This window comes from Protopterus annectens, chromosome 8.part0 (genome assembly GCF_019279795.1).
Source record: "Protopterus annectens isolate FY-2018-M chromosome 8.part0, PAN1.0, whole genome shotgun sequence".
In the NCBI taxonomy this organism is placed as follows: Eukaryota; Metazoa; Chordata; order Ceratodontiformes; family Protopteridae; genus Protopterus; species Protopterus annectens.
Window position 1 is genome coordinate 200,146,385 of NC_056741.1, and position 12,286 is coordinate 200,158,670.

Genomic DNA, 12,286 nt, shown 5'->3' on the forward strand with positions numbered 1-12,286 from the left:
ATCAAGGGATCCAGAAAATATCCCAGGATGCCTTATAAATTGCATGAGACGTGACCTATCAAGGCCTCTGGAATTACTATTTAATTGTAGCCTCCAACAGGCTTGGTGCCTCATGAATGGACAAAGGCAACGATCATCCCTTTGTACAAAGGTGGGCCATCTACAGATCCTGGAAACTACAGACCCATAAGTCTCACTAGTCTTATATGTAAAGCCATGGAAAGAATTATCATGGTGATGATCAATAGGGATATAGTAAACATCCAGACACTGAACCCAACCCAGTTTGGTTTCATTAAGGGCAGATCATGTCTACTCAACCTGGTAGACCTCTTTGATAAGGTCAGCAAAGCAATAGGTGAGGGCAAAACCGTTCGCACTGCTACCTTGGTCTGACCAAGACATTTGACACAATACCTCACCCAGGCATTGTTGACAAACTCAAGAGGTTAGGTACAATTCCATATTTCTCATGTAGCCTACCTTACTACCATATCACCACTTATATCTGCTACAAAGCTAACAGACTTTAACTGCTATCTCTGCTATAATACCACCTAAATGTGTAATAAAGTTTAATTACCTAGACTCTAATTAATTCCTATATCTGCTTTGTATCTACTGCAAGAAGTGTTCTACATACATTTATGTAAGCTGAAAACTATATGCATGGAATGTTTTCATTTATATACACTGTTTGCCTTGTATAATGTCCTTGATGCAAGTATGTTTACCCTATGTAGTGTTCACTAATTGCATAAGGTGATAATAGTATGCACTAAATGTCTTTCAAAATAAAATCTGTATTGTATGTATACTGTCTTAAATGTGGAGCTTTTCTCCCTGGGCATCCACCAAAAATGGACACTTCTGGCCCAGTGGACAAACCCGGTAAACAAATGGAAATATATAATAAATAAATGTCACCTGGTGGATAGCCAACTGGCTCACAGACAGGACCCAGGAAGTTAGAATTGGGGACTCCACCTCTACAACGAGGCCAGTCACAAGTGGAGCCCCTCAGGGATCACTCCTTGATCAGCTCCTTTTTGGCATTTACTTCTCAGAAGTCAAGGCCAATATCAGTGGTTTCTGGCTGACTAAATTTGCAGATGATTGCAAGTCGGGAGTTGTCATTGAATCTTAGACTGACACAAATGTTCTTCAGGAGGGGCTGATACATACAAACAATTGGTGTCAGAGTGATGGACTAAAACTAAATGCCAAGAAATGCATAATATTATCCTATGGGAAGTCATCCATCCCTGGTAACTACCATATTGACAACACACTCCTTAGAGTTGACCCAGAAGTCAGGGACTTAGGGACACACATAGACTGTAATCTAGCCTTTGATCATCACGTGTCTACAGTGGTGAGGAAATAATTCTATGTTGCACAACTTATAAACAAAGGTATGGCATCTAAGTCCAAGGAAGTCCACTCTATTTGGCATTCAGCAGACCTATCATTGAGTACAATGTCCCCTTTGGTATGTATCTAACCAGGCATATTCAACAATTGGAACATTCACAGAGGTTCCTCACTAAAAAGAGTAAATAATATGTCCTATGCAGATGAACACCTCAAGGTCCTATCCCTGTATTTTAACTCCTAGAGGCATTTGAGGTGAGATCTATACCTGGCATACAGGGCATTGTCAGACCCCACTCCGATGAACCTTCTGCATATCCACAAAACAAACAGCACCAGAATTACCCATTCTAAAGAATTAAACCTTGCCTGTGATATAAATAGGACATGCCAGAGAGATAGGTACGTATCCCAGAGACTACCCCATCTATAGAACAGGTTCCCCATCCATATGAAGCAGAGTTCCTCCCCTAACCCAAACTGGATGGGAAACCGGAAAATCATCCCTGGTTTGGCACCTATGCTTCTAATGGACACAGATAACCTGTAAATGGTTCATCTCCCAGGCACATTGCTTACAGTTATCAAGCGTATCAGAACTTGTCAGAGATTTGGGATACATTGCTAGGCTTAAAAAGGCCCTTGTCATCTTTGCCATTAAACACCTATGAATCTATGAACCTATAAGACAGAAAAAACAGTGGCATTTGGCATAAGAGCTGTGACTTCTTTGACTGTATGCATTGCATGATGGGATTTTTTTCAGTGCTTTGTTCAGATCTCATGGAGCAATGCATATTCTGATATCATCTGAGCTTTTTTATGAGCTGCTACCATGGAGGATACCCATTCAATAGGGGTAGACGAGCCTACAGGACAAATCACACCTTGCTGCATCATTTTGTCTAGCTCAGCCTTGACTCTATTCTGCATAGCTACTGGACCTTTCCAGGCTGGTCTGACAAATGGCTGACTGCAGGGTCTAACTTCATGGAGTGCACAACTGGTAGTTTGCCTTGTTTGTCTTTGAGAAGATCAGCATAGGTAGAAAAAATAGTCTGGACAAGGCTAAAAGAGTTGTCTTTTAAGCTTTCATGATGCACTTCCTTATTAAATGAAAGTAGTCCCATTTTCAAACTGTCCCTGAGGCCTAATAATGACTGCACGTGCCTTTTGACTATGTAAAATTGCAAGTCATAGTTTTCCCCATCAGGATACCATAAAAGCACTACTGAGCCTTCAGTCTGAATTTTTTCACCACCATAAGCCAACAAGCTTCGCACACTTTGTCAACTCAAGCTTCTCACGAGCACATACTCTAGCCAATGTTTATGCTGACATAACATTGCACTTTGAACCTGTGTCAACTTTGAGCTCTGTGGGTCTTCCATTTATCTTAACAGTACAAAATACTTCATTTGTTGCCCATAAATCTACTACATTGACTGTTTCATTAGCACAGACACACCATCAATATAAAAAGTAGTGTCACAGCTTTCTAATTGATCAACTTGTCTCTTTGAATGTTCTCTTTTAATAGGAATGAGTCTCTTTTGATTTACAAAATCTTTGGAAATGGTTCCACTTTTTACATCTGTGGCACTGCTGACTAAAACCTAAGCACTTTTCTTTGTAAGACGCATGATTACCACCGTAATTAGGTGAGGCTAGGTGAGAGCTGTGTACTACATGAACTACAATATGAACTGGCACCTCACCTAAGTGTCATGTTTAATCATAGCCTCACCTTAGGTTTCGTGCCCACTGACTGGTGCAGAGCTACAGTTATCCCACTCCACAAGGGGGGATCCACCTTGGATCCCGAAAACTACCATCCCATAAGTCTGATGAGCCTTATCTGCAAGGCCATGGAGTGTATTATCATGGAACTTATAAACAAAGACATTGGCAACCTTCAAACACTGGACCCCACCCAGTTTGGGTTCGTGAAGGGCCGAACTTGTCTCCTGAATCTGATTGACTTCTTCTAATCAGTCTCCAGAGCCATGGACAAGGGAAAGGTGGTCCACACAGCCTATCTAGACCTTGCCAAGACCTTTGACACCATCCCCCACTCTGGAGTCATAGATAAACTTACTAAGCTGGGCATTAATCCCTACGTCACCCAATGGATTGCTAACTGGCTTACTGATAAAACCCACACTATAAAAGTAACCGACTCCAAATCCAGCTCCAGACAAGTGACAAGTGGAGTACCTCAGGGTTCAGTCCTGGGACCGCTCTTGTTTGGCATCTACTTCTCTGAAGTAACCTGGGACCGCTCTTGTTTGGCATCTACTTCTCTGAAGTAAAGGCCAACACTAAGGGACTCTGGCTAACAAAGTTTGCTGATGACTGCAAACTGGGAGCCATTACTGAATCCCCAAATTATGTGGATACTCTACAAAAGGGCTTTACAGAAACAAATGCTTGGTGCCAGAGCCAATGGCTCAAGCTCAATGCCAAGAAATGTATAGTTATCCCCTTTGGGAAAAAACATGTACCCGTAAATTACCATATAGGTGGCAGTACACTAAACACCGAAAGTGTGATAAGAGTCTTAGGGACACAGGTGGACAGTGGTCTCACCTTCCATAACCACATTGCCACAACAGTCAGGAAATCCTTCTATGTGGCACACCTCATCACTAAGGGCTTTTCATCCAGAAAAAAGGAGGTCATTGTCCCACTGTACTCATCCCTCATTAGACCCATTATAGAATACAATGCCCCGTTTGGTATGTACCACTCAAGACATCTGCAACAACTGGAAAGGCCACAGAAATACCTCACTAAAAGAATCACAGGCCTAAAGCAGATGCCCCTATGCTGACTGCCTTAAAAAACTCCAGCTATACTCTGTCTCATATCATCTACTCAGAGGCGATCTCTGCTTAACATACAAGGCCATGTCAATCCCAGAGCTGTTGGACATGCTACACTTAAAGAAATCCCAATCCCTCAGAGCCACACGCTCCAGGGATCTAAACCTTGTCATCACAATAAACAAAACATGCTGGAGGGATAGGTTCCTGACCCAGAGACTCCCCAGACTCTGGAATAGATTACCCATACATGTCAAGCAGAGTGCCTCTTTGACCCTCTTCAAAAGGAACATTGACGATTGGAAGGCAGAAAGGAAATTCACCCCATGGATCACGTCAGTCGCCCTGCTAGACAGAGGTCCAGGGAAGTAAATAGTGTGGGAAGAAATAGCCAGGGAATTGTTATGGCTGGGCTTGTATAGGCCCTAGGGCTGATAGCCTAGTCCCAACCTATGAACCTATGAACCTATGAACATACTTTGAGTTTGCTGACTCACCTTTCTGCTTCACAGAGACTGTGCATGCTCTGGAATTTGCTATAAAGCTATGGGGTTTCCCAGGGGGCTGCTGCAGGTCCTACAACACTTCCCATGTGCATGGGCCTGTTTCTTTTAAACACATGCTGTATACTATCAACATTAGTACTAGAAGATACTGTAAGCATACATTGCACATTTGTAAGCATATTTGTGTGCTTTTCTATGAGCTCGTATATCTGACAAATCTCAATGGCCTTATTCAAAGTTGAATCACTTTCTCAAAGCAAAATCTTTCTCACAGCGTTATCTTTAATCCCACACACATCTGTCTTTTATCAGCTCATCCCTTAAATCACCAAATCTGCATGTTTTAGCTTTATTTCTCAAGTCAGTTATATATGCTGCAAAAGTTTCACCAGGCTTTTGATCCCTTTTGTAAAATAAGTGTCTTTCCATTGTAATATTTGTTTGGGGGAATACATATTTCTTTAAATTTACGTTTTGAGCAGTCAGCGTCTTTGCTTGATTTAGCCAGTAATACTATATGGTGGTTTTCCCCCTCTCCTGCAAACACAGCAGGTACACACACAAATGAGCGATCTCTTTCTATGGCTTCTCAACCAACTAAATTAAGCAGAATAAATGCCTTTGTATGAACATCTTTATCAGAAAAGGCTGGTACTATGAAAATATCATACTCTTGCTGAAACACTCTCCAGTTCTCTGCAATATTATTATCAAAGACAAGTGGACCAGGTTTTCAAAATCCTTCAGCCATGCTAATAAATTATCCCTAAACACACTGCAGATATGGCTTTTGTAATTATCAACAAACATGCACATACACCAGCTACTTATAATAAATACAAATGCACAATAAACTCTTCAAAATACTGTACTTTGTGAAATATGCTTTGAAATGGCTGTATTTTTTGAAATAATTGTACTGTAATACTGCACAAACTTGCAAACACTTGCAGACACTTTATACACATCAGATATCTTGAATAAAATAGCAAGTTTTCCTTGCTTTATACATTTTATGTGATTCAAACATTATTTCAAACATTTTCGCAACTATTTTGAATACTGCTGTCAATATGTCAAAATTTCAGATGTTGTATTTAACTAGAAATTTGTTTTGAGTGTTTTGAGTGGTTTATTTTATGTGCTTTGAGTAGGAAACCATTTAAGCAAGTTTTAGTACCTGGAATTTGTTTCTGACCAGTTTTGTGAGTTGCACATAAAGAAGGGATGATCCATTCCTCTCTATTCCTCCAACATTAATTGAGTGCCTCTTGGTCTTGATTCTGGAACCCATTTTGACACCATGTCACTCATCCTATGTTATTATTCAAGATGAACACGTGGGATAGTTAGTTTATATACCTTATTGTATAAAAACACATCTGGATGGATAACAGCAGCATGAAATATAAACACACTGATTGACAGACCATTACATACATGCATGCTTACATTTCAACAGCTCTCCACAAAATGGCAGTTTAGCTTGCACATGCTCAGTATTTATACACATGTGAAAGCCAATGGAAAGCTTCTTAAAGGTATGCATACATTGTGATCTACACATATGTTCTACATGTGGATCTGGTGAGTAACTACTGTTCAGTGTACTATATGTATAGTTACCACCCATTACAGAATGGTAAACTGTTTTGATATAGGCAGTCTATGTCATTCATTATCAGTGTGTAGTTCTTGTTTATGAAATTTATTTATTTTATTTTATTTTATTTTACATTTGTTGACCGGGAAGATCCGACTGGATCCATGTCCATTTTCAGCGGAGGCCCGGGGAGAAAAGCTCCACATTGACAGTGAGATACATACAAGTTACGTAGATACATATTAATACATTTGGTAATTAAAACATAAGTGGAGAAAAAAACATATTATATATGTAATTAAAAAATTAGCATATAGATGCTAAACCTGTTGCTCTGTTAACTTTTTTAGTGAATTAGACTTGCCTGCTCTCCTCTGAAACTATTTTTGCAGAAAGCTGCTGATTTTACTTCATATTTTTATCTGTCCAAAAACGTTTTGCATTTTTATATAAATATATATATATATATATATATATATATATATATATATATATATATATGTATGTGTGCATGTATGTCTGCATGTATTTATTTTAAGTCATTAGAGTTATCTATCAATAATTTCTCCCTGAATTTGATAGAGCATTTCTAATATTGTCTCATGTTTTTGTTGTCTTACTTAAAACTTTTTTTTTTGGAAAATTGCTGATGATTACTCAACAATAAAAGTAGTAAGAGTTTCACCGTTTTACTCAAAAGCATGCACATGTATGCTACACCTGCTTTTCTTTTAGCTTTTTGAGTCAAAGTGCTTCCTGTAGTCAGTATTTCATTGTTTTCCTTTCACATACATTTGCCTGTGCTGTGACTTTGAGCAAGACACTTAATCAGATAGTACTCCCAGGGCACCCCCCAAAAGGGACATTTTCTTCCAGTGGATTTACCCAGCTAACAAATAGTTAAAAAAATAAAAAATAAATAAATAAAAGGCACCTCTTTATTGACATTTGTGTCCCCTCACCCATTATTTTTGACATTATCCAGAATTCTTAAACAAAGAAGTCAAGCTGTATTTTGGAATTATTTCTGGCAAACTGTTGTGGATTGCTTTTACTAAATGATAGGCATGTGAGTCTCAAACACTATATCCTTCAGAAAATGATTGATAATGCAATGCTTGTTATTCTAATAACTTTTTTTCATGATGCAAGATAAATACTTAATATCTTTTCCTGAGTTTGAGTCTCTGTGCCTGATTCACGAACTTATTTTGTATTGGAACCGTACAGAAATTTGCTCACAAAATTTCAAAATATGTCAGGAAGGAAGAGCCTAGTTGTTTAGAACTGTCACCAAGAAATATAATTTCCCTTAATGGTTATCAGTTTGAATCTAGTTTGCAGTATGTAAGTAGAAGGAAATGAATGTTGGAAAATGAATTGTTCAGACCTAATTTTTATGATGGTCTTGACTTTTTCAGTGACATAAACTCTTTATACTCTGCATACTTTTCAAAAGTTAAGATAAATGAGGGGAGTTAAATTGGGCTGTACTATATTGTATGAATCTAACACCTGTCAGTGATTTTTGCTTTATATTTCTGGTCCTTTACTCATAAAACTTGTGATTTTCTGGCAAAGTTTTTTGGATTGCAGTCACTAAATGAATCTGAATTTTACACTATGTGTCAATCAAAATGATTGCCAATGCAAAATCTGTTATACTAGCAACTTTATTTATTTATTTATTGATATTTGATTAGTGGGATAGTCTGAGAGAGTAGATGCCTATTTTTACCACAGGCCCAATGAAAAAAGCTCTGAGTTATTATAAACACATTTTAAGCATAGTAATTGTACAATCTTCAAAAGTAACAAACAGTTTAAATAATTCTACCAAATTAGATTTAATGTGAAAACATTGGTTAAGAACAGATACAACTTTCTGATGGCATAGAGGGATAAAACCCTGACTATGGTCCACCTGATCTGAGTTCGATAAGTGGCTCAGGCAACTGACGGATTGGCTGGGAAGGGATTGTCATACCCATCCCAGGTGGGAGAGTGCTTATTGGTATGCTTGATAAGGGGAGGTTTGGCCCTAAGAGGAGAGTTGTCCACAAATTTAATCAATGAGCATGTGAGGGGAGTGGAGTGAGTAGGACATAAAAAAAAATCGCCCCGGACAGAAGCACAGATGAGAAAATCCCTTAGGATCCATAACCGGCCCCAGTAAAAAAAGAAATAGGGAGTAAGTCTGGTAAATTACAGAGTAGTTTGTAGACCCGGCATGAACACTGGGTGCTATGGCTGAGCTAGTAACAATGAAGTCCAAGGGAACCAAAAAGAAAAATAATAGATACAATGTATATGATGATGATTTAATACTTGGAGAAATTTTAGCCAGTTTAGAGAAACTAAAGAAAAGTTAGTATAATGCAATCAGGAACTGCAGCATGAAGTAGGAGAGAAAAAAACACAGGGTTATGACATATTTTGATAGAGAGTCAAGAGGGACAAATTGATTGACATAAGGAAGTAACTGAAGAAGAGAGAGTAAGGAGGTCTAAGGTATGTATATGTAACTGTGTATATTTAGGGATATAGTTTATCATGGAATTATTTATTTATCTATTTATTTATTTAATTTATTTGTTGAGCAGGAAAAGACCGATTGGGTGAAACCCATTTTCAACAGACGTCCAGGGTGAAAAGCTCCACATTTAAATTACACATGATGTCATTTATAATTGCAGGGTAAAGATCTGTAGATGAGCTTATTTACAACTTTTAAATATTTCTTACATGAACATAGCATTTTAATACAAAGTACAAGAGAGAAATTTACATAAATTGTCTAATTATTGAAAGAGAACAGTAAAATACAATAACAGTTAATATATTTATAGCATGATGGCTGCACAGAAGAAGGTCAAACTAGTGCGAGAACAGAACCAGATCTGATTAGGAAGGCTTTCAGAATGATTTTAAAGGACTGGAGGGAGGCTATTTTCCTGACTAATGCAGGTAAGGATTTCCAGGCCTTAGCAACATCGTACAAATACAGAGCATGCACAGCAGATCTGATATGTTTGTGTACAGAAATGATTTTTTTGGTCACTGGATTCTAATAACCACATCAGAAATGTGGAAGACAGCAAAAGTCCAGATAAAACTCCATCGATTTATTACAGGCATATTTTTAAGTCTATAATAATTTTAGCTATATCAGATTTCTTAGCAGGAACATTGTGTTGATTGGAGAAAGACAAGGCAATTAACAAGATATTGTTATCATACCTCTCATCTGCCCAGATTTTCACAGAACGTCTAGATTTTTGCCTCATATTTTTGGTCTGTTTTTCATACAATTTGTGATTTCCTGAAAAATCACTCAGGACTGGCATCACTAAACAGTTTTATAGAATATGGACCTGAGGACTGCAAGGTTCCTTGAAAGAATAATTTGAATTTAAATCTGAGTTTTATTTAGGCTTATACTCTTGACATGTGAGGTATTCCAGAGGTCTTCAGGAAAATAAATTGAGAATTTTGAAAGCGATAGATAAACCTATATCAGAACAGGTAATTTGAAAAGCATTTTGGAAATAACTTCAGGAAACAAAAAGAATAGTGTCTGTCAAGTTAAAGGCACATTTTTTTATAAAAAATGTAGCCAGTGTGAATTCATTTCAAATTCACCATCTTTATTTTGCTTTAACACAGAGATTATTTATTGGGTCTCTTATTACTGTAGTTGTGATACCACCAATGCAATTTATGTAGTTAAATGTTTAACCTGTCCACAATTTTATCCTGGTCAAACTACGAGAACATTATTATGTGATTAAGAAGGACAACATTAAGAATGCATTGTATAAGCATACTTTAAAGTATAAGAATTTTAAAAGAGTTGTTTTTTTATGTTATAGATATTACTGAAACTGTTATCAGGGATGGAGATGCTGAGAACTTAGTAGATTCTAAGAAGTATGAGCACTGGATGAAGGTGGAGGCCACTCATAGAGAAGGTTTGAATGACCGTATTAATTTTAAATGCATTTTAAAGAAGCAAAAAGTAAAGAAAAATAACATAGAAGGTTTTGTTCTTATTTTTGGATTTTAACTGTTTTTGATTACATTTAATTAGAAAGTTTGATACACATTTTAATTGGTTGATTGGTTGTTACATCATGGTGTGAAGAATTTGTTTAAGTAAGTTTGTATTTGTTTTCTTACAGAATCTGATGAACTCCAATTTTTTTTTTTTTTTTTTGTGGTATTTTTCAGTAAAAGTGTGTCTCAACATTTACCTGTGTTTCGGTACATTTTTTTCATATATTAACAGGAATATGCAAGACAATCATAATGATGCAAGGGACTGATAGCATCAAGTGACAATGGTATGCTCTAATAGTATGTGTCTAAGTTAACAAGTCTTGCAGACCAAGTCAAATACATTGGTGAAGATGGATTAAGCCCTAATGGTGACCCAGACCTGGGTTCATTTATGTAACTGAGGCAATGGTAGTAGCTTGTAAGGTAAAGGAATTTAGAGGAAAGGAATTTTAAGGGTATGCCTGGATTTTAGGGAATGGATAATGTCAGTGTTTTGCAATGAGACAGATAATACCTGGAGCCCTGGAATCAAAACCAGAATCTTGAATGGTAGCTTGACTAGGGGAATGAGCAGTCCATAAGGCTATATTGACATTTTTCAGTGGAGTTGTGGACATGGTTAAAGAGATGTCCATGTCTAATACCTCACACTCACCTTTTGCATGATACTCACACTGAAATGTATGGCCTCCTATCACTGTTTGAAGCCATTGTATATGATTGCCAGTGATGGCTCCCAGGACCACTCTCCCAGGCACCTACATAGTGAACCCAGCACAGAGAAGTTAATCACCTGAGTGATGATGGATAACTGTACCAACAAGTAGATGAAGGGCATATGAACACATGCCTCCCCAAAAGTCAGGCCAACCCATATAATCACCACAGACATGCAAATGAAAAGAGACTTCCAGAAGAATATGCATGCAATCTAATACCTTCCATTAGACTAAGAGATGAGAGGAGTTGCAGAAACCTAGGCATTACAGGTATGTTTGTCATATCACAGGTAAGTAGAATACTGTGGAGTATGGCATCTGCCAGTCTGAGCACATGTTTACAGCATCAAACAATGTATGCTAATAAGGTACATTACTGATATATGGTGGGAAAGAACACAATATGCCAGCTAATATGTCATATAAGTTTCTAGTATTCTGAGATGCTCACATGTATGGGAATAGAGGAAGAATAACGTAGTTGCCTGATAAAGAGCTGTGTCCTCTTATTTTATATCACATCAGTTATGCTGTATCACTTTTTAGGTCTGTGTTCAATATGTACAAGACTATAGTGTTCCTGCCATGTCTTTGCTGAAGTTGAAGACTTGTGTAGAAAGTACAACCTGTATATTATGGTACTGCCTACATTTGTGAGGCTTCTTACAGAAACCCCTCTAAGTAATAGCACTACTTTAACTGTACTGCTTATTGTGGGTACCGTCTGAAGACACTGATGTGTATTTTTCCACAAATGTATATCTTCTATAGGTATGCTGCATTCTTAGCATGAAAAACAGTTTGCTGTCCAAAGCTGCCCATGGTATTATGGTCCATACCAACCTCATCCACAAGTGTTTGCATATATCACTGGCTGTCTAGAGCAAGAAATCAATGCAAGTACAGATAGAATAGGTTTTCTTTGTCCTTTTATTCATACTCCCCTGTGTGTGTGTGTGTGTGTGTGTGTGTGTGTGTGTGTGTGTGTGTGTGTGTGTGTGTGTTTGTGTGTGTGTGTTTGTGTGTGTGTATGTCTATATCTACTTCACTAGACTGAAACATCACAAAAACAACAGCCGAAATATCGAGACCAAAACACTGACACCACACAATACTGAAATGCTACATTATCAAGTACCATAAAATCGACTTCCAAAACACCAACAAAAACATAAACATAAGCCACACTAAACATACTGA

General features: G+C 37.6%; 1 protein-coding gene across 1 annotated transcript in view; it reads right to left on the bottom strand.

The window, feature by feature from the left end:
* Positions 1-12,286, bottom strand: part of LOC122808699 (alpha-2-macroglobulin-like protein 1) — a 1,234,219-nt gene that overhangs the window by 275,935 nt on the left and 945,998 nt on the right. The window lies entirely within an intron of this gene.